General features: G+C 42.1%; 1 long non-coding RNA gene across 1 annotated transcript; it reads right to left on the bottom strand.

Annotated features, from left to right (window-relative positions):
* Positions 1-6,575: 6,575 nt before the first annotated feature.
* Positions 6,576-18,799, bottom strand: LOC311531281. Its single transcript, XR_014714175.1, has 3 exons — positions 18,615-18,799; positions 10,044-10,117; positions 6,576-6,979 (listed from the first exon to the last, which is right to left on the bottom strand). It is a non-coding gene; the product is annotated as an uncharacterized lncRNA (long non-coding RNA).
* Between the last annotated feature and the right edge of the window lie 5,610 nt (positions 18,800-24,409).

Below are 24,409 nucleotides of genomic sequence, written 5' to 3'. Positions count from 1 at the left end.
ACCTCATCAGATTTCTTTTGGCCCAATCCTCCAATTTGTCTAGGTCCCTCTGTATCCTATCCCTGCCCTCCAGCGTATCTACCACTCCTCCTAGTTTAGTATCATCCGCAAATTTGCTGAGAGTGCAATCCACACCATCCTCCTGATCATTTATGAAGATATTGAACAAAACCGGCCCCCGGACCGACCCCTGGGGCACTCCACTTGACACCGGCTGCCAACTAGACATGGAGCCATTGATCACTACCCGTTGAGCCCGACAATCTAGCCAACTTTCTACCCACCTTATAGTGCATTCATCCAGCCCGTACTTCTTTAACTTGCTGACAAGAATACCGTGGGAGACTGTGTCAAAAGCTTTGCTAAAGTCAAGCAACAATACATCCACTGCTTTCCCTTCATCCACAGAACCAGTAATCTCATCATAGAAGGCAATTAGATTAGTCAGGCATGACCTTCCCTTGGTGAATCCATGGAATAAAGTCCTTATTTACTTTCTCCACACCAGTCCTGATTTTATAGACCTCTATCGTATCCCCCTTAATTGTCTCTTTCCCAAGCTGAAAAGTCCCAGTCTTATTAATTTCTCCTCATATGGAAGCTGTTCCATACCCCTAGTCATGTTTATTGCCATTTTCTGAAGCTTTTCCAATTCCAATATATCTTTTTTGAGATGGGGCGACCACATCTGCGCACAGTATTCAAGATGTGGGCATACCATGGATTTATATAGAGGCAATATGATATTTTGTGTCTTTTTATCTATCCCTTTCTTAATGATTCCCTACATTCTGTTTGATTTTTTGACTGCCACTGCACATTGAGTGGATGTTTTCAGAGAACTATCCACAATGACTCCAAGAATTCTTTCTTGAGTGGTAACAGCTAATTTAGACCCCTAAAAAGTATGGCTCTGGTTTGGGAATCCCCCTCACATTCTCAGCCATGAAGACTGATGCAAAGAATTCATTTAGTTTCTCCGCAATGGCCTCATCATCCTTGAGTGCTCCTTTAGCATCTTGATTGTCCAATGGCCCCACTGGTTGTTTAGCAGGGTTCCTGCTTCGGATGTCCTTAAAAATTTTTTTGCTCTTAGTTTTTGACTCTTTGGCTGGCTGTTCTTCAAATTCTTTTTTGGCCTTTCTAATTATGTTTTTATGCTTCGTTTGTCAGAGTTTATGCTCTTTTCTATTCTCCTCATTAGGATTTAACTTCCACTTTTTAAAGGATGCCTTTTTGCCTTTCACTGCTTCTTTTACTTTGTTGTTTAGCCACAAGTGACACTTTTCTGGTTCTCTTACTATGTTTTTTAATTTGGGGTATACATTTAAGTTGAGCCTCCATTATGGTGTCTTTAAAATGTTTCCATGCAGGTTGCAGGGATTTCACTTTTGGCGCTGTACCTTTTAATTTCTGTTTCACTAACCTCCTCATTTTTGTGTCGTTCCCCTTTCTGAAATTAAATGCTATGGTGTTGGGCTGCTGTGGTGTTTTCCCCACCACAGGGATGTTAAACCTTTACTAGTGTGTCTTTAAGTGAGGTGTTTGGGAAAATCTCTGCTTGGTAAACAAAGACTGTTGCACATCTTCCCCACATCGAGGGGGGAGAGAATTAATTAATGAGCTTGCATTGTACACATCCTGTGCAGTGCAAGATGGTATAATTCTGGGCTCATACTCCAATAGGGGAGCAAGGCTGGGGAGCTGGGAAAATGGAGGTTATCTCCTGTTTGTCCTTGAGTGGCTTAGGTAAAGCACTGAGGTAACTCAGTTAGGTGTGTGGCGTCACCTGCTGTCATGTTGGGTGATAACAGGGCCTGGAGCGGCTGGCTGTGTATCACCAGTAGAGCAGTGTGAGAAAGGACAACTCAGCTGAATTGTTAGGAGGCACAGCAGTTCCAACCACTCCCAGACTACACCCCGGGGAGTGACAACCTCTCACAGCGGGCAATGACCCTAACTCAGGCTGAGCAGAGGGAACCTTTCCCCAGTGCCTTCCCCAGCAACCCTCCCACCCTTAGCCCAGTGCTGCCATGCTCTCCCTGCCAAAGTTACTGACTGGGTGTGGGAGACCTTTCCTTCTCCTGCTGCACCTCCCCCTGGCATTTTTCTGGCTCACTCAGCCTCTCTCCCTGGCAGCCAGGCCCAAATGTGGAGCAGAGGGGGCAGGACAGAGATGCTTCTCACGTTTGAGGGTGGCTACTCTGGTTTGCTGCCTTTGTGTACAGAGCCTGGCTGAGGAAGTGGTGGCTCACCTCCTGTCTCACTGCCTGGACCTGGCTGCCAGGAAGAGGGGGCTGGTTGCAGGACCACAGCCTAGACTAGTGGTATTGTTTTCAAAAGAGCCTCCAGGGTTGTAATGTTACCAGGGGGCTCGTTCCAGCTCAGCAAATAGCAGGAGTCAGTTCCAGGAAGGGAAACACCCAGGTGCTGCTACAGGTGGGGCTTGTTTCTGAGCTCGGGAAAGTGAACCTTACCCTGTTACACTGTCCAGAGGGAGCCATGGCTGCAGGGAGCTTTGTGGAAAGTCTCCAGGATGAAGCTACTTGTCCCATCTGTCTGGAGTATTTCACAGAACCTGTCACTCTGGAGTGTGGGCATAATTTCTGCCGAGCCTGCATCAGCCAGTGCTGGGGAGAATCAGACACAGGCATCACCTGCCCTAAGTGCAGACAAGCTGTGCAACAGAGAAACCTCAGGCCAAACAGGCAGCTGGCGAATGTCCTAGAAATAGCCAAATGGCTGAGTTTCCAGGCAGCGAAGGGATCAGGAGTGTGTGTGGAACGCCAGAAGGCTCTGACACTGTTCTGTGAAGAGGATCATAGAATCATAGAATATCAGGGTTGGAAGGGACCCCAGAAGGTCATCTAGTCCAACCCCCTGCTCGAAGCAGGACCAATTCCCAGTTAAATCATCCCAGCCAGGGCTTTGTCAAGCCTGACCTTAAAAACCTCTAAGGAAGGAGATTCTACCACCTCCCTAGGTAACGCATTCCAGTGTTTCACCACCCTCTTAGTGAAAAAGTTTTTCCTAATATCCAATCTAAACCTCCCCCACTGCAACTGGAGACCATTACTCCTCGTTCTGTCATCTGCTACCATTGAGAACAGTCTAGAGCCATCCTCTTTGGAACCCCCTTTCAGGTAGTTGAAAGCAGCTATCAAATCCCCCCTCATTCTTCTCTTCTGCAGGCTAAACAATCCCAGCTCCCTCAGCCTCTCCTCATAACTCATGTGTTCTAGACCCCTAATCAAACCCCCATCTGGGTGGTTTGCCATCTGTCCCGGACTCACCGAGCTCACACTGTGGTTCCCATAAAGGAGGATAACCAGGAGTACAAGGTAGGGAATTGCTGTCAAGTTCAATGAGTAACAGCTTTGGATTTTTATGACAGGTGGAAGTTGCCTGTCAGAGGTGTGACTGCATTGTTCAACTCTGTGAGGCCTTCATTGTATGGGAGATGCTATCAACAATAAATGAGACAGCTGGGTGGCAGGAAGGGCAAACAATTAAGACTTGAAAAATTTCTAATGGGGGAAAGTTTTACCTGAGAAGCAGAATCCTTTTCAAACCCAGCTCCCACTGGTGAACTAAGGGAACTCTCTATGGAACAGAAGCTGTTAAATGATTAGTGAGGTTTAAATCACCTGCAGGCCTGTCTATGTGAGACTGTTGCCTTCAGACTGGAGAATATCAAGTTAAAAAGCTGATGTTGTCATTGCTGATTTGTATCTTAGCATTTATCATCATTGTTGTTACTGGCATCCCAGTAGCCACTACAGACCCCAGATGAGATTTGACCTTGATTTTGCTGGAACCTGCACAAAACAGTGTGAGGGACAATCCCGGCTCTGAGCAGGGATATTCTAATGTATAGGCTAATCTGAGAAGAAAAATGCAGAGTGGGATGGGAAATGGAGGCTCAGAGTGGGGAAATTAATTGCCTAAGGTCACCCAGCAGGAGAGTGACTGGGTGGGCAATAGGACCAAAGTCTTTCAAGGCCCACACCAGTGCCTGAACCATGAGACCATGCTGTTGTGGCCCTAGCAGCGATGAAGTCTGTTAGAAGGGGAAGACTCTTTGAGAAAAGTCTGAATCATAGAATATTAGGGTTGGAAGGGACCTCAGGAGCTCATCTAGTCCAACCCCCTGCTCAAAGCAGGACCAATCCCCAATTTTTGCCCCATATCCCTAAATGGCCCCCTCAAGGATTGAAGTCACAACCCTGGGTTTAGGGGGCCAAAGCTCAAACCACTGAGCTATCCCTCCCTCCAAGCCAGTAAGGAGATGAAGTTTCTCCTTGGGAGTCTGAATTTCCATGAGGGGTTAAACTGAGATGCACTCTCACCCCTAAAAATAAAAATCAAACCACCCAAATCATTTCTGTTGATTCAGGATAAAATCCAGCTCTATTTGAAGATTCTGAAGGAAGAGAGAAAATTTCCAGGGATTTAAATTGAATAGAGAGAAGAAAAGCCAGGAGTATCTGGTAGGTTCCTGTTATTAACCTGCATTGACATGGGATGTGAGGTTGGTTTGTAGGCAGATTCCCTTGTGGCCTTAGGAAACGTTGGCTTTTATCTACTACTCCGTTACCACGGATGCTCTGTGTGTATGTGTGCACTCACCTCCATACAGATGGCCTGAAAAATCCTCTTCTCCATCTTCAGATTCTAAGCTTTCATTTCTGGTAATGAATTCTTGTCCACCTTTTGTGGCTTTGACGAAAATCTTGCCAAAATGATCTGAATGTATCCAATGCACAGTTCTGTACCTGTCTGCACCTTTTGTTCAATTGATTCATTTTTTCTTTCCATACATCTGTGTCAACGTAGTTCTGTGTAGAGCTGAGTAAACAACAGGACTTTTCATTGACTGGAAATTGGGGAAAAAATGGTCAAACCAAAAATAATTTTAAAAAATTTAGCAAATCAGTGTTCCATTTTTTCTTGGGCAGAGTGTTTTGCTTCAATTTTGACCATGAAGAAGGACTTTTTGAAGCAAAAACTAATTTCAAATGGAATAATCAAAACATTTTCTTGATTTTTTAAATGATTTCTTTATTTATCTGCTTATTTATTTCTTTATTTATCCATCCAAAAAAGGTGGGTGACATTGAGAAGAATTCATTAAATATTTCAGAGTCAATGAATCTGCCTTTTCCCTCCAAAAAAGTTTAGTGCAAAAAATGTCACTCAGATCTAGTGCTAAATCTTGCCTCTGGCGGCCTTGGATCTGCATTTTTAAAGGCCCCTGGTAACACGATATCCTAACCATGTCAGACTTGAGAATATCCCTTTAAGAGATATAGGGGCCAAATGGGAAGGTGTGAGAAAATCCTCTTTCTACTAATCACAGGTCACAGGCAAGTGTTAGATGTCTTAGAATGTGCAAAGAAATTCTCCCTCCTGCACACTCAGCACTCCATGAAAGGACCCCAGGCTCCATTCACATCCCAAACAAGCCCTTTCCCTATTTTCTTACAGAAACAGACAGAAACAGAGAGGCAGAAGATTTTATCTGAATTTCAGAAACTGCGGCAGTTCCTGGAGGAAAGAGAGCGACTCCTGCTGGCTGAGCTGGAAAAACAGGACAAGGAGATTGTGAAGATACAGAATGAAAATGTTACTAAACTCTCTGAGGAGATTTCCCATCTCAGTGAGCTGATCAGTGAGATGGAGGGGAAGTATCTGAAGCCAGTAAGCAAATTCCTGCAGGTGAGACAGAGTAAGAAATACCCCAGATCCCACCACAGGGACAGGACCATTCCCAAATTGTGGGCACTGGAGTCCAGCTGTCAGTGAATTCCTGAAATGTGCATTACAATTTTTCTATGACGAATTAGAGATATATAGATATGAGAGATGGAAAAGCCCCATTAGCTGAGATAATCCATGGTTCTGGGGCCAGACCAGAGCTTCTTTTTTCAAGATTTGCAAAATCCCTTCCCTGCAATCCTCAGTGTGTTTCAAGTGGGTCTCAGATTATTTTTCTCTCTTTTTCCCCTCTAGGATGTCAGAAGTACCTTGAGCAGGTACATGGCTCTTTCTCACTCCCACACACACTTCACATGCTGGGAAAGGACTTGGAAGCCATGTTAACCCCGCTTCTCTCCAGGGCTACATGGCAAAATGTGTGGGGCAGGTTCACATTTTGGATACAAATCTCTTTAATGAATTTAATCCTGATGTTCTCACTGTCTTTCTGTCTGAAATAGCTCACAACTGTGAATGCCAAATTCAGGTCAGATGCCAGAAAACAGGGCAGACACCCTAAACTGGAGGTATATTCTATAATTAGATTTCACCAAACCAGTAACGAACATGCACTCCTGGATCTCTGTATCAGTCTTACCATGGAGTCAAAGACAGTCCCCTTAGGATCTCCAGCCCTTCTTGGCACCCAGACAAACTGGGCTTTGTGATATTGGTCACTATACCAAATATCACATCACATTAGGTTACTCCCAACCACAAACGGTCAATTACTTACCCTGGTCAAATTTGTACTCTGGATCTCACCAAAGACAAAGCTGAAGTAAATTCACTAGTAAACTAAAGATTTATTAGCTAAGAAAAAGAACTGAGACTTATTGAGAGGTTTAAGCAGGTAAAATACATTAACAGGTGAGTCAAAGTTTATAATTCCAAGATGATAGCAGAGATGTAGTAGTCTGCTAGTTTTCCAAAAGTCTCTCAGGGATACCCAAAATCACTTTGGGGACCTCCTTCCACTCACTCAGTATTCTACCCTCTTCGAATCTAAAACAGTTCAGAGATACAGGATCATTCCCTGGAATCAGTATTTACGGCTTCTTTCCACAAAAAGCAATCATCCAAGTGTTTTCATCACAGCATGCATTTTTCCTTTGTTGACTAAATGCAGACTGAGCCTGAAGATTTCCATTGTCGAATGCAATGACCCATGCTTTGAAGTCAGCATGCTTCTTCATTTCCTGTTCCAAGGCTCCAATCCTGTCTGATGGGCAATTAAATCACAGAGATATTACATTATGTATGTCCCTGTACTTAATTGACCTAGATCAAACGTGTGTGTTAGCATCAAGATGAGAATTTACTTGATGTGTAAAGTTCATGAGAACTAATGGATTGTTACATGCTATTACCTAACAATATGCATTATGTATGAGATAGCAGAGAACAGGTTACAGATGAGAAGACAATATCATTCACATTTCCTTTGAACTAGATTAATACTCAAATGAATTAGTACACTTAACATTTCTTTGATATTCACACAGAAGTGAATTGGCCTATGGCTTTGACCTGAGCTGGCCTGGTGGTGTCACACTGACCTTTTTTAGAGAAGACTCTGGAATTATCCATTCAGGGGGAAAGATTAACTTAAAGTATTTCTTAGAGATGTCACACAAACAACAGCCCCCCAAACAGTTAAAAACACAGAACATAGGGAATACTTATAGGATGGGGGACTCTAATGTGGGAAGCAGTTACTCTGAAAAAGATTTGCGGATCATGGTGGATAATCAGCTGAACATGAGCGCCCAGTGTAATGCTGTGGCTAATTGGGCTAATCTTATCCTTAGCTGTCTAAACAAAGGAACATCAAGCAAGAGTAAGTAGGTTATATTACCTTTGTATTTAGCATTGGTGCAACCACTACTGGAATACTGTGTCCAGTTCTGCTGTACTCAATTCACGAAGGGTGTTGATAAACTGGAAAGGGTTCAGAGAAGAGCCATGAGAATGATTAAAAGATTGGAAAACATACCTTATAGTGAGAGACTTGAGCAGCTCAATCTATTTAACTCAAAGAGAAAGTGAAGGGGTCACACCTTATCACGCAAGAGAATGTAATCTACCTACCTGATCACACAAAAGAATGTGCTTAAGGAGCTGATAAGCCTACCTATAGTATATAGGAAAAGCATCTGCAATATCTTGGGAAACTAATCTGAGAGACATACAGTCACATTCCAGGGTGCAGTCCAGACCAGAGAAGGGTTGTGTCACTGCCTGCCCTGCAGCCTTGGGTCCCTCACAATGCTTTGCTGTTGTAGCTCCCCCACTGGGCTGCTCTCAACTAGCCTACCAGCATGCAGGACACACCCTGAGTGTTTCTTTGTTGCTTCAGCCCTGGTCTAGTATCTCTGACCCCAACAGCCTCTCAGTAACATGCCAGCCACACTCCGGCTTCCACCAGCCTTGGTTACTACTTGCAGGGTGACCCTACCATATTCCCAGTCCTGAATTTTCCCCAAAACATGTGCTCTGCAATGTCCAACCCTCTCCTGAACAGTTCAGATATTAAGGTTCATTGCTCTTGTACAAAGTAATTATTCAACAATTTGCTACTTTAACTGGAGTTGCCAAACAGTTCAGTTTAAACACAGCACTGGATTGGTCTAGATTAAAAAACAAACAAACAAACAAACAAACACAACAAAAGATGATAGGATTTAAATTAACTCACAGGATTTAAAGTAACTCACAGATAAGAGAGAAAATTAGAAGTGGTTTTAAGCAAATAGAAGTAAAAACATGCATCTAGAAGTCTAAAACAATCTAGCAAGTTTTGGTTCAAGGTTTTGTTCAAGAGGGACTTTCTCAGTCACAGTCTTCCAGGCAAGATTATGACTGTCCCTTTCCTTGGTCAGGATCTCTCCCAGAGGCCCAAAGATGTGTTGTTTTAGGTGAAAGAGAGACTGTGTGGGGTTTTCTGCCTCCCTCTTTTATGTGCAGTGTTGTTGTAGCCCAGGATATTAGAGAGACAAGGTGGATGCATGGACTTCTATTGGTGAGAGAGACAAGCTTTCAACCTTACATAGAGCTGTTCTTCAGCTTAAAAGCTTGACTCTCTCATGAACAGAAGTTGGTCCAATAAAAGATACTACCTCATCCACCTTGTCTCTCTCTCTCTTTTATAGTCCACGTGAACCTTTGAAATGAATAGGTACCTTGATGAAGAAAAGAAATTTGACAGTAAAGGGCTCTTTAGTTTAGCAGACAAAGGAATGTGAAGATGCAATGACTGGAAGTTGAAGCTGGGTAAATTCAAAAAACGTAAGGCTCGTATTTTTAACAGTGAGGATAATTTACCCATGGAACACCTTTCAAAGGTTTGTTGTGGATTCTTCATCACCAGAAATTTTAAAATCAAAATTGGATTTTTTTTTTTTTTTGGAAATGTATGCCCTAGTTCAACCGCAGCTATTGGGCATGGGACAGGAATTAATTCAGGTGAGTCCCAGAGCTGCTTGTACAGGAGGTCAGATTAGACAATCACAGTGTTTCCTTTGGGCTTAAAAAAATCTATGAATTTATGAATTAATTTTAATTAAGTTGAAAAATTAAGTCCACATTATTCCATTGTTGAGATCATTTTATACAAAGACTGCAACACAGGGTCAATTTCTTAAAGGGCCCAGTTTGTAATTAAGTTTGATTTATAGGCTAATTAACAAATTTGTGAATTCTCAGAAAATTAATTCTTCCCTCGAAGACTAAGTGCTGTAAATGTGGGGAGGGTAATGTATGGTTTCTCAGACATAACAAAGAGGTGGAATTCTCTGATTGAGGTGCCAAACAGAACTCTGCCTGAACAATGATGTGACTACTAGTGTCTGTATAGTGGAGATAGCATTCCTGAAGAAAGATTATTACCCTGGTCCCTGTACATTGGGTAAAGGGTCCAGAGTAGAGTAAATGGGGTTCTAAGAACCTCTGATCCAGCTGTGGGAGGACTGCCCTGGTGCAGCCTCAGGTTGTCCTGAGAACGCCTTTGCAGACCCTGGTGTAGGGGGCAAGCCAGGGGCATGGCTATTGGTACTCCTAATAGCGCAGCACAAAATCTCACCCCAGTCAACATATAGCAGTGGAAATACTGCTTTTCTTGCAGAATGGACTATTTTCAATAGCCATTCTTTAGTCTTCTGGGTATTTTTGACGTCAGGTGATGTCTCTACTTATTGGCATTTGTTAACATCAAGCCATTTCTGTTTCTCCTGCTATGACAATTTGTCTTGCTATTCTCAGGGGTTGCTGGGTTGTGGCTATTATACCTGATTCAGCTGTGTCCCCGTCTTTACCAAGAAAGACTCAAAACCTCGTCTTCACACCCAGACTCCACACAGCGCTTAAAAAAAAAGAAAAAAAAGAGGGAGACTGGTGTCAAAGTTTGACTCAGACTCACAATTTATCAGACCACTCTGTTTTATTAGCAAAGCTGCTCTGCTAATACATTTAGAAGTGAGCCCCCCGAGTGGGGCTTGTGTCTTTAAATTTATACAGTTTTTTGGAGAACAAGTTACAGAGAAGTTACAGACAAAAGAAGAAAAAGATTTTAGTCACCACCCTTCGAGATCCTTGAGACCAGTCAGGTATCTTCAATTACCTGCCACCCTTAACAATCTCCTTTAACAGCTTCCAGTTAACTTAACTAATTGCCCTTCACACCTTCCATTCTGATGCCTGCTTCTTAGACGTGCTGGCTCTATCTTAATTGCTTCTCCATTCAAAAGCTAACTGTCCCTACGTGTGCTCCCTCAGATACTTTGTAACATGTTTTGGCATGCCCTCTCATATACAATGTATCCAGCATGTCCCCTTATACAATGTTATACTTCCACACTGGTTTAAAAAAACAGCACACCAAGAAGCTCTTATTTTCAGTCTTTCACTTCTGACAAAGTGCAGTTTCTATAGCTGCTTCAGTACAATTACAGAAATCATTCCCACTCTTGAACCCTAATTTGCTGCCAGAAAATCAAGGTTGTTCTATGTACTCTGTATACTTCAGTTTAATGAACCCCACCCCACAAGATTACTGAGTGGTAGTGAGGAATGGGTTGTGGTGGATTTGCAAGAAAAGTCAGAGGCCTTAATGGGGTGTACCACCACAGTTTACCATTGTGGAAATATCCAAAAGAATTGAATAGCAAATGATAAGCTTTCTATAGTTTCTTGAACCATTCTGGAGAACATCATGGAGAATGATGTCCCTGTTACAAAATTGTACTGTTTGGTTTCGAAAACACATAGGAAGGATGTGAATTCTATAGTTTTTTAGAGCAGTGGTTTTCAACTTGTGATCTGTGGACCCCCGGGGGTCCACAGACTATGTCTAAGATTTCCAAAGGGGTTTGCACCTCCATGTGAATAGTTTTAGGGGTTCCGCAAATGAAAAAAGTTGAAAACTACCATTTTGGAGTAATTCTTACAGAATGCTTACATTTCTATAGACCCCTATTGGTTTAATATCTGTTAACTTTATGGGACTAACATAGGGTGGTTACCTCCAGGGACAACCCCTCATGGCCTCACGGTGGCCCTGCAAGAGGCCTCTTTTTCAATTTCCTTCTTCCAGACTCCCCCACTCACTCCAAGCATAAATAGCCCTTTGTGGGGCTAGTACCAAAGTCCCACAACCATAATCCCGAATTCCCCAGCACAGTCCAAACAGTACATTCAATCTCCAGCAGCCCATCAACAGCTCTGGCATCTCTGATCATGTTCTGGATCTCCAGTATAGCTCCATCACTGACAGGTGTTTGTCCAACCTGTTCTTAAAAAACTTCCCATGATGGGGAGTCTACAAACTCCTTTGGAAGCCTATTCCAGAGCTTAAATGTCCTTATATTTAGAAAGTTTTTCATGCTATCTAACCTAAATCGCCCTTGCTGCAGATTAAGCCCATTACTTCTTGTCCTACCTTCAGTGGACATGGAGAACAGTTGATCACTGTCCTCTTTGTTTCAGAGTAACAGCCGTGTTAGTCTGTATTCGCAAAAAGAAAAGGAGTACTTGTGGCACCTTAGAGACTAACCAATTTATTTGAGCATGAGCTTTCGTGAGCTACAGCTCACTTCATTTCCACGGTATGCATCCGATGAAGTGAGCTGTAGCTCACGAAAGCTCATGCTCAAATAAATTGGTTAGTCTCTAAGGTGCCACAAGTACTCCTTTTCTTTTTGTCCTCTTTGTAATGTCCCACCTCAGTCTTCCTTTCTCAAGACGAAATAGGCCCAGTTTTTTTAACATTTCCTCATAGGTTTTCTAAACCTTTTATCATTTTTGTTGCTCTCCTCTGAACTCTCTTCAATTTGTTCACATCCTTCCTATATTGCAGAGTCCAGAATTGGACACAGTACTCCAGCTGAGGCCTCATCAGTGCTGAGTAGAGCGGGACAATTACCGCCCATATCTTACCTACAACACTCTTGATAATACATTGCAGAATGATATTAGCCTTTTTTGCAACTGCATCCCATTGTTGACTCATTCAACCTGTTATCCACTATAGCTCCCAGTTCCTTTTCAGCAGTACTACCATACAGTTTGTTATTCCCCATTTTGTATTTGTGGATTTAGTTTTTCCCTCCTAAGTAAAATACTTTGCATTTGTCTTTCTTGAATTTCAGATCCATTCTTTAATCTGTTAAGGTCATTTTGAATTCTAGTCCTGTCCTGCACAGTGCTTGTAATCCCTCCCAGGTGACATCCTCCACAGATTTTTATAAGTACACTCTCCACTTCATTATCCAAGTCATTAATGAAAATATTGACTAGCATGGGACGTAGGACTGACCCCTCTGGGACTCCACTTGATACATCTCCCATTGTGACAGCCAGAGAGATAACTACTCTTTGAACTACTTTTTCAACCAGATGTATCCCTACCTTATAGTAATTTCATCTAGACCACATTTCCCTAGTTTGCTTATGAAAATGTCATGTGGAATGATGTCAGAGACTTACTAAAATCAAGATAAATCAAAGAAGGAAATTAAGTTGGATTGGAATGATTTGTTCTTAACAAATCCATGCTGGCTACTCTTCATAAACACTGATTTGCTAGGGGCTTACAAATTGATTGTATAATAATTTGTTTCAGTATCTTTCCAGGTATCGAAGTTAGGCTGACTGGTCTATAATTCCCTGCGTCTTCTTTGTTGTCATTTTTTTTTAAAATAGATAATACACCTGCCCTTATCCAGTCCTCTGAGATCTCATCTGTCCTCTGAGAGTTCTTGAAGGTAATTGCTCATGGTTTCAAGATTGCTTCAGCTATTTCCCTAAGTACCCTAGGATGAATTTCATCAGGCCCTGCCAGCTTGAATACACTTATCTTAATATTCTTTAACCTGTTCTTTCCCTATTTGGGCTTGCATAACATGTACCCTGCAGAGGAAGATTGGGGCCTGCATAGTATAATCTATTTGCACTGCAATTTAGTGGCAGAGGCCCCAATCCTGCAAACACTCATGCACATAACTTTATGCTTACGAGTGGGCTCATTGACTTCAATGGCATTTTTCATGTGCATAAAATTAAGCAAATGTGTGCCTGTTTGCAGGATCGGGACCAGAGTTTGTAGTAATTTATACACTGGCTCTAATGTGGCTTAGAATCCCCATTGTGAAGAAGGTTCCTGGAACAGTTGTAAAAGAGCTTCTTGTGGCACAGTTCCTGTGGGAGATCCAGTATTTAGTAGCGATATCTTTGGCAAGGGGGTTAAATCCCACTCTTCCTCCTGCATAAGGCTGGGAAAATTCAAAACTCCTCTTTGTAATTATTCTTGCATCAGGGAGAATGCTTCCCATACTTGTGTCCAAACCTAGGCCTTGAATCTAGAAGGTACTTGCACATATGATTGACTTAAAGCGTGTGAGTAGTCCCCTTGCATTTAGTGGGACTACTCTCATGATTAAAGTTAGGCATGAGTTTAAGAACTCCTATGAATCACAGCCCTAATGAATACTTGAGAACAGGCACCACTCTCTGCACCAAATGAAAACAAACTACATTGACAAAGGGTGTTCCATGACTAACTTAAAAAAACAAAGCACTTTATTTGGAATTTATTAATTTGTTTTGTCTTTCAATAATTAAAGGGGACTGATTACCATTAAAAAAAAAATAACTGATTGGCTATTCACCTTTGAAAGATGGTATTTGTAGTGCTATAATAGCAGACAAGAACTTGGAAAATAATGAAGAAGCATAAACATGCAAATTACTGCAGCTAATTGGCTGTGTCTTCTTACGCCTTCTGAATTATTAAATTATGATAGAGTAAATCTGCCACATTTAAATATATAGTGACGAACATAGTTGTGTTCTGCGCTGTAGAGCAAGACTTATAATATGCTACTATTTGTTCCCTAATTTGATGGTAAACTGTTCTTTTTCTTTGCATTTGCAAGATACTTGCAATGTTCTAAAAATGTACACGGTATATGGAGCTCTGATCATGCAAAATGGCACCATTACATTTCCTATTTCTAGTCCTGATTAAAAAGAAATGATGCAATTATTACAATAATGCTAACAACAGCTTGTGCTGTTGGCCCTAACATTTAATCTGAATGTATTGAGTCTAATCCTGTAGACTCTGACGTATGTGACTATTTTACTCACATGAGTAATTCTGTTGACTTCAGTGGGGTTATTCAGATGCATAAATGATTGCAAGCTTGAGGCTGAGAAGGATAAAATTAAATAAATAGGCTTGGCTTGAATTATTTTTTTCTTTTAACTTCAACAGAATTTGCACAATAACCTTCCTAATAGCAATTCTCTAATTGTGATTTATATCCCATCCAAAATCTTCATATGAGGTACTCATAAAATGCTAAAAATATGAATTTGGGGCTGAAATTTCTCATGCTTAGTTTCAGCCCGGAAATGATTTTTTTTTTTTTTAAGTTTGAACAGAATAGGTTTTCAGCTATTTTTGAGTTTTGTGATTGTGAAATAAGTTTTGTTATACTGATTGTGTGTTACATATATAACAGAAGTGCATGATGCTTTATGAAACAAATTAGGATGAAACCCCTATCCTGAGAAGCTTATAAGTCCCAAGCCTGCAAACATTTGTTTGCACATTGACCTGCGTGGAACTACTTAAAGTTATGTTCTTGTCTAAGTGTTTGCAGGATCGGGGCTTGTGTTATGGTGACAGTAGGAGATGGCAAACACAAATGATGACTGGCATGTGAGGTAGGGGGAACAAAGGTGAAAAAATAAGTTCATGTGGTAACTTGTTTTAATTTTTCTCGACATTTTGTACTCAGAATACTCACAAATCTAACACTGATTGACATGGCCCTCATCACTAGTATCTGAGCGCCTCAAAATTAATATATTTTATAGTCACAACAATGCAATGAGGTAGAGTGGTATTATCTCCATTTTACCAATGGAGAATTAAGGCCCAGGGTAGGTTAAGTGTCTTCCCCAAGATCACACAGAAAGTCAGTGGTTGAGCTAGGAACTGAACCAATGTCTCCTGAGGTCACTGCACTACCTTGCTATCCAAGCAGACTTGTTTGCACCATGGATGTGCATGGGATTCTCATGATATTTTCTAAGTTTAAAAAAAACCTGATTTTTTAAAAAAACATCAGCAACTCTAGCTGTCAGAGTCAAAGCCTAAGGGGCCACTAACTCATTCAGTCTGAATTGATCATAAACCTCCAACACCACTCAGAAACTGCACACTAAACCCAATAACTGGAATTAGAAAATATTAAAGTTCACAGGAGACAAAACTATTGTCTGCCACAGGCAGAGAACAGAGGGAGCATGGTGCACCAGTGCCCCAGGTCCCTGTAAATGTTAGGGAAATGATTAAATGAGATATTCCCAGATAATCCTGGCAAGCAACCCATGCCCCATATTGCAAAAAGAGAGGCAAAAATCAGCTAGTGTAACTGCCAATTTGATATGGGGGAAAATTCCTTCTCAGTCCACAAAAGGCAATCAGTTAGACCTTGTGCCTGTGAACAAGAACCAACCAGACAGCCAAGCATGTGAGAAATAATTATCCACCCCACCTCAGAGCCCTGGCCCACCCTGTGCAGTGTCCCATCTCCAGCTGTGGACATCCCTCATGCTTCAGAGAAAGGAAACAACCATCCCCTCCCTCCCTCCTTCAGTATACATTTGGGGGAAAATCCCTTCCTGACCCTTGCAGGTGACCTACTGAAGGCCTGAAGCATGAGATTTAAGGAACATAAAACATGATCCAGAAGAGACCTTCAGGGCTGTTGAGCCCCGGTCACCCCCACCACAAGTAACCCAGTCATAAAGTCCCACTCAGACAAAAAATTGGAACTTATGGTAAACTCAAGAGTTTAGTGTGGAAGATGAGGATTGGCAGAAATATATTGAAAGACCGGGCTATTATTTTCTTGCAAATGAGATTATAGGATAGGACAAAAAGAAAGCAGATTTCCTCAATTTTGTGGCAGTAAAACCTACTCTCTCATAAAGAGTTTGTTAAAGCCTCAGAAACCAGGAGATAAAAGTTTAGGAGACCTGAAAAAGATCTTAACAGAGCACTACACAAAGCCAAACATTACTGTGGAACGTTTCAAGTTTCATAGTAGGATGAGAAGACAAGATGAAAGCATACCTGTGTATGTTGCAGAGCTGAAATGATTAATGGAATATTGTTCCTTCAGAAATGTCCTAGAGGATATGCTCTGGGACAGATTTGTTTGTGGTATAAGTATTCAAAGACAATTGGTGGTGGAGATGAATTTAATCTGTCCCAAAGCAGTAGAACTGGTAACAGCAATGGAAGCAAACAGTGAAAAATTTGCAAGATTTGCACTTACAATGCAGGGGAACTCAAACTGACTCAGTTAAATGGGGAGTCTCTGTAAATTGAAGGCTTTAAATCAAGATTTGAGGACTTTGGTTATTCAGCCAGAGGTTGTATGTCACTGAGGTTCTGTGGCCTATGATATCCAGGAGGTAAGGCTAGATGGTCAGGATGGTCCCTTCTGGCCTTAAAGTCTATGAGTATAAAAAAGGCAAAGCAAGCTGAAAGGGACTCAGGCTCCAAAGGGTGTTTCTGCTGTGGAGAAGCTCATTTTTAATCTGTTTGTAAATTTAAAAAGGCCTAGTAACTCAAGATTGCACACTTCGTCAGAAAATGCAAAGGTGACTATCAAACAGTATCTCAAACTCAGGAGGGTAGACTCCAAATGTCCAGAGGAAAAGAACAAAAACAGAGGACTCTTTTCCTCAAGGGGGAGGAGGTACATACTATGTATTCTCTGAAAGGAAAGAAAGTCAGTCCTTATGAAGTAATGGTAGAGGTAAACAGTCAATCAGTATCCCTTGGGGAGGGAGAGCTCAGTGGTTTGAGCAGTGGCCTGCTAAACCCAGGGTTCTGAGTTCAATCCTTGAGAGGGCCATTTAGGGATCTGGGGCAAAAATTGGGGATTGGTCCTGCTTTGAGCAGGGGGTTGGATTAGATGACCTCCTGTGGTCCCTTCCAACCCTGAGATTCTATGATTCTATGAGTACAAATGGAAATAAACAAAGGGACTTCAGCTAGTGTGATCAATGAATATACATATCAGCAGTGTAAAGCAGGACTGAGACCTCTAGTTAATGCAGGAGTGATCCTGCATACCTAAACCAGGAACCTGTCCTGGTGGTAGGTTCTGTGCTTGTCCCTGTAAAATATAAGAGCCAAAAGAAAAAGGTTACCAGCCCTAATAAACTAGGGAGAAAGTCAGAATCAGTTAGGCAAAAATTGCTTGCAAGAACTGAATCTGAACTGGGAGGAAATTTTAAATTCTAGGAAGTCTTGAATGTTCACCCAGCTATTTTAAAAGAAGGGTCAGAGGCTCTGGATAGAGTAAGAGTCAGGATTTATGTCCAGGATGGGGTCAAACCAAAATTACTTAAAGCAAAACCAGTTTCTTATGCCCTCAGAGAAAAGACAGACTGAGTTAGACAGGCTGGGGGAAAGGGAATCATGTCACCATCATTTCTGAATGTGCCACACCTATCACACCCAGGGTTAAACCAAGATAAGACCATCCACAACTGTGTGGATTATAAAGCCATGGTGAATCAGGTCTCCAGGTTAGACAATTACTCCATTCCAAGGACAGAGGACTTACTGGCAGTGTTAGGTGGGGGTTGAAAAATTTAGTAAGTTAGAAATGTTGCAGGTTTACCAGAAGATGAGGCTGAAGGAGGACTGTAAAAAAAAAAAGAAAGAAAAAGAAAAGAAAAAAAGTACCACTATAAAACACTCAAGGGATTATATCAGTACCATCAATTACCATATGGAATATTAGCAGCACCTGGAATTTTCCAGAGGGCTGTAAAAATTTGTTGAACCCACATGTTGTAGTGAGGATCGATGACATCCTCATCATAGTTGGAAGTGATGCTGAGCATCTGTCAACACCGGAGAAGGTGTTTCACAGATTGTAGGCAACAGGACTTCACTTAAAACAAAGTAAGTGCTTTTTTGTAAGCCGGAAGTGATGCACCTGGGTCATAGGATGGATTAGAAGGGATTCATGGAGCTCCAGTCGGTATGGAAGAGCACATTCATTGCTCTCCACAGCCTGCCATCCACTAATATGCATTTCCATCTGGCATCTAGGGCCCCCGACTGACCACCCCCAGTAAAGGAACAAGTACATGAAAATATCTGGAATGTAAGTAAATAAATATTTGACTGCTGTGAGCTTTGCAAGTGGCCAAAAGACAAGGAGAACGGGAGACCCGACTCTATCTCCCTCTCCCCTTCGAGCAAGATGGCTGATGTGGGCACGGCAGACACATCAGATATCAAAGCCATAGCACAGCTGACTTACTTCAATTGACTCCTCTCTGGAAGCGCTGACAGGATGCATGAATGAAACAGAAGGGTGAATATCAACGGTGGAAATTCAGGTACAAGGGCTCTCTGCCCAGGTGCAGAGAAGCCTCACAGACTAATCTTCTCTTAAATCAAAAGTGGCAGACATTGAGCAGAGGTCTTGCTGCAATGATTTGGGCATTATAGGAGTATCTGAAAGAGAGAGAAAGAATTTGTTTCCCATCTCCTTGCAGAAGTGCTCAGTCTGCCGGAGGATTTTAAATTTGATGTAGAGAGAGCACATAGGTCCCTCGCTCCTAAGCCCACCTCAAATGCCAAATCTCACACATAGATTGTCAATTTTCTCAGATTTACTGTAGAATAAAAATACAACAGCTAGTTTGTGGGGAAAAAAAACTGTTTGGGGGAGACCATAAGAATGATTTTTCAAGATTGTGCAAAAGATGTGGTTGAACAGAGATCAGCCTTCAGAAGAGCAAGGGTACTTGTCAAGCACTGAGGGCTCAAATATTTTCTGAAATTTACAGCTCAGTTCCCTGTCAAGGTGAGGAAGTGAATCTGTTCCAAGAGCCCCAAGAAGCAGAATGTTTTTAAATAGCCTGCAGTGAACTGAGTAGTTGTTCTGTTTTACAACAAGTTTACTTCTTATTTGTTATGTCTGCCCTACTCGGATACATAAGCTTGTCTAGTGACTGGGACGCACTTACTCGGGTTATCTTTTGCTGCAAGCTTTTACTCTCAACTTTTGGGACATGTAGATCAATTCTCAAATGGCTGAATGTGAAACACCCTAGCAGGGGAGTTGAGGGAATACCTCATCCCAAACTGATACCATCAGAATGATGTATGAGCAAGATTAAGTGCCTTTGTTTCTGTATTTGTGTTGGGGGAACTGATGAAACATTTGACAACATCATTATCAAGGCAGAACACCTTCTATGTGTTTTCGATTATATAAAGGTCTGTATATTAGCTAGGTACGGACATACACTAAAGGAATCACCAGAGTGTGGTGCAGCTCCTGTTGCTCTGTAGAAATTTGAAAGCTCTGGTTCCACTTTTTAAAATTGGTGCCAGTGGCAGATCCTGCTGTGTCACCCGTCTCACTGGGGGTTCTCAAATCCTGGCAGCTTTACATTCCACGTACTGGAATTGCAAGAGACAGCTCTCCTCCCTGCAAGATGTACGATATCTGGCAGCTCATATACCTAACAGATGGGGACTATTCATACTTTTCCCCTCTCTGTGAGTTCATTTCAATTTACTTTTGATCTCTAGGGATGTGGTAAATTCTGTAACTGACTCCTCCATTGATGCAATTGCTGTCTCTGATGATGATCCTCTACTTCTTTGAAGAACAACAGTTTTGGGCCAGAAAGAACCATGTAGATGAAGTTTGAATTCCTCACTTTTAGTACATCCCCATTTCAAAATTTTTATTGAAAAATAAATTAGCCTGTTCATGAAGACAAATGACCCCCAAACATCTTCTAACAGGCTCAAGCAGGGTGGCAGTACTTAAAATTAAAACACTTACTAACAGATCACTTTAGATTGGATGCACCAAGACTGCCAGAGGCTCCAGATCTATGGAGAAATGCTTCATAAACTCCCCAGGTCCACGTCCGCCATGCTTTTCAGAACCCAAAACCATGACTATGATCCAGAGACAGAGACTTGGGCCCAAAGGACCTGGTCTATACTAAAGGTTTCAATAGTGATCAGCCAACATGGATTCCAGGTACTGTCCTAGAGCAAACTGCCCCCTTGTCTTTTAAAGTCGGTTTAAGTGATGTTTGAGTCGTAAGATGGCATTGAATGATATCCGTTTACAGGGTGACATGTGGGTGCCAGAGCCTTTGCTCTTGGGTGATGAGTCTGGAGGAGCTGAAGCCAAGAGGATGCAGTTTTGCCAGGAATGCCAGAGAGCTCAAGAGGAGGGTATTTGCAAAACTGCTGGAGCAGAAGAGTGGAGGCAGTGGGCCTCTGCCCCTAGAGAAGGCCATGGCTGCCCTGGAGAGGCACTACCCTGTGTAAAAGAGAACATTCCCAAGGTTTTTAGAAGACTAACTCAGGGCTGCAGATTGAAAGGTGAGCAATGTAGCTAAGTGGTCATCAAGGACTTAACTGGGTTACTCAGAGTATTATGGGTTGGAGCCACGCTCTATCCCCTCCCTTACCTCCTATTGAGTTAGTGGGTGTTTTACCCCACTCTTTTTGTGTATAGTTGAATAAAGCAGCATGTTCCCAGCCTGCAGTATTGGAAGTAAAGTGTGATTCTTGTGCTCAGAGTGGTTCTTTTTAGGGCTGTCAAGCAATTAAAAACATTGCAATTAATCACTCAATTAAAATTTTTCTATCACGATTAACTGTGGCATTAAACAATAATAGAATACCACCTATTTAATTTTTGGAGGCTTTTTACATTTTCAAATATATTGATTTCAATTATAACACAGAATACAAAGTGTACAGTGCTCACTTTATATTATTTTTTATTAAACATATATTTGCACTGTAAAAAAAGACCCAGCTGTAACACATGATACTGTAGACCCAATTGTTTAATAGACCCAATACTGTTTACAGTATTATGTAAAGTTTACCCAAGTTTACATTTAAATTGTAATATAAAGTGAGCACTGTACACTTTATTTTCTGTATTGTAATTGAAATCAACATATTTGAAAATGTAGAAAAACATCCAAAAATATTTAATACATTTCAATTGGTATTATATTGTTTGACAGTGTGATTAAATCTGCGATTAATCACAAATAATTTTTTAAATCACCATTAATTTGTGTGTTAACTGTGTGATTTATTTGAACACATTAAACTAAGTTTTTCTCTCCTCTCAGATGTGAGCATTACCATTTCTGTGCCCATTTCCATCAGCTATCCTGCCTTCATGTTCATGTTCTATATTATCATCCTTATTGCAAACTGAGTCAAAGTAGTCATTTAGTTTTCGGACAATGCCTAGATTTTCTCTTTCCCATCCACCTGGGCAGCCCAACCTCATAATTCCATTTTGAAACTGTGGCCAATGGGAGCTGCGGGGGTGGTGCTTGCAGGCAGAAGCAGCGTGCGGAGCTACATACCCTTCCCCAGGGGACACAGGAGCATGCTGGCTGGTTCTGGGAGTGGTGTGGGGCCAGGGAAGGCAGGAAACCTGCCTTAGCCCCCCTGTGCCACCACCTGGGAGCTGTCTGAGGTAAGTGCTGCCTGGTGGGAGCCCACACCCTAATCCTGAGCCCCCTCCCAGAACCTTCACCCCGCACCCCCTCCTGCACCCAAACTCTCTCCCAGAACTTGCATCTCTACCCCAGGCTCAGCCAGGAGCCCCCTCCCAAACTCTGAGCCGCTTGGCCGCAGGCCAATGAAAGTGAGTGAGGATGGGGGCGGGGGAAAACAAAGGGGAGTGAGCGGGGCAGGGGTGGGGTAAATCCTGGGTTGCACTTAAATTCAAAAAGTGATCTTGTGAGTAAAAAGGTTGGAGACCACTGATTTATATAATTAGAAATCCTCTTACTAGGTGTTTTGTCTTCAGTGGGAATTACAGGTATTCAGTACTTCTCATGTAGCCACATCATGCCACTGAATGTTACACAGAACTTCCCATTGATTTTATTGAGGTATTCTACTTCAAATATCCATGGCATATTATGGTCCAGGATCAGGTTCCAAGTTTGGAAATGGCATACTGAGCACGTGGCATAAATCATTTCGGCTACTTTTAAAATATTAATTATGCATTTAATCATTGTTAGATTAACACCAACAAAAGAAATGGAAAATACACCCTGAATATGAATCATGTGAATGAGAAAAAACAAAAAGGGAAGCAGAGCATACACCTGGGATCATTCTGCCAATAGGAGTCCATAGCTGATAATTAAAGCAAACCACAGAAATTTTAATTAAAGAGTGCCTTGCTATACTGGTAGAAGTGAGTCAGACTCAATCAGTAAAGAGAAAAAGAGCAGAAAAATATCAGGCGTCCATTTTTGAGGTAAATAACAAGGTTTTTTTTCTTAATTAAAAGGCCCATGGGAAATGCATCCATTTGTAATATGAAATTCCAACAAAATCCAGTAGCCTTACATAAGCAGGGCCTGAATGAGCTCTCCCCTGACATCTAGTGATGAACTGGGGAAAGACTTCAGGAGCAGATACTCCTACTCTGCCTAGGTGTTCACCAGACAGACCTGCTTTGCCAGAGTGATGAGTTTTGGGTTAAAATTCACTTCAGTACTGAGTGCAGGGGTAATAAAATTGTGATGCTTTGGGGTTTCACCCAGACCAGTAAGAGTTTGTGTCACCACCTGCCCAGTAACCCTGACTATTTCTGTGCTGTGCAGCTTCAGCTCAGCGCCCAAGTAGCCTGCTCACAGCACAATGACCTCACCCAGCAGCTTCCAGCAACACACCAACTGCCCCTCCAGTCCCGAGTCACCCCAAAACCATCTCCCTGGTAGTATCCAGTCCCTCTCACTGGACCCTCCCAGAAGTTATCCAGTTAGCTGCCTCCAAAGGGAAAGAATACACACCAGCCTGCTAGATTAGCTGAGGATTTTACCCTTTAGTTTAACATACAACACTGAGATAGTTTTGTAAAAGGTAAAACAAGTTTATTACCAATAGAACCTGGATTTAAGAGATACCAAGTAGAAAGAATAGGGATAGAAGTGGTTACAAACAAGTAAAAATAAGGCTTCTAAGGCTAAAATCTAACTTACACTTTAGATTTTGATTCAAAGTAGTTTGCTCACAACAGTCATTCTTCCAGCATGACTGGCCAGTCTTTAGCCAGGATCCAACATGGAGCCTAAAACACTTCATTTCTTGGTCTTCTCAGGGGAACGATGACAAATGGCTTTCCCCCTCTACTTATATCTTCCAAAGTCCATTGACCCTGTTTCAAGAAGCAGGAAAGCATCCTTGGGGAGGTGGGTGCAGGGGTGCAGTCTCCATCCCCCACCAACATTGTTAAGTGGTTGTCTTCCCCCACTTACTGCCTGATGGCTTTGTCTAACCTTGCTCATAAATGTGCTTTTCGTGGTCTTTGGTCACACCTTACGGAATTTACATTGGAGCCACACTCAAGCCTGTGAAGCATTCCTTTGCCTAGGACAGGCTGTGCTTAGGTACTGCATGCCAAACACATTTGAGGAACATATTTCCAGCACACATCTATAATTCTTTATACACTTCCGGTACATACATCATGCGCTAATATTAATGGCCAGTACATTACCAGTTTGCATGTGACACCTTCAATGGCACGTTATAGATACAGATGACAACAGAGAGTTGGGGCAATGTGCTAAGCCTGATGAGCATTATAGGGTATCCTCTGCAAGTGAGCATTGAGGGGCTCCCTAGGACACAGAAATGTTATCCTGATTGTATAAGTAAAGGTACTTAACATGCTCTGGTTGAACCTAAATTTAACCTCACTCACTAAGCAGGGGGTAAGGGTGCTGTGTTCTGAGGTTCCACTATTTAGCCCAGTTCTTAATGATTGGAGTGCTTAATGATTGCACCAGGTAGCAAAGCAGTGGGGTTGGGGACAGGTGTTCCTACCTGGGGGTGTAGGCTCTTTAAATAGAGTCATAGACACCATTTGAACCTCCCCCTCTATGTTTAAAGACAAAGCTGATCATACTCATTTAAGAGTCTTTGTTTCTGCTCAGTGATGACTAGAGCTGAAGTCACTGGTGACCGGGTCTGGAGGCTAAGTCTTTGACTTGGTATGAGGACAGTGTTGGAGTGAAAGACAATGCA

Source organism: Lepidochelys olivacea, assembly GCF_965140295.1.
Source record: "Lepidochelys olivacea isolate rLepOli2 genome assembly, chromosome: 14".
Taxonomy (NCBI): Eukaryota; Metazoa; Chordata; order Testudines; family Cheloniidae; genus Lepidochelys; species Lepidochelys olivacea.
Note: the sequence above shows the minus strand (reverse complement) of the source record. Positions and strands in the feature narration are given on the sequence as shown.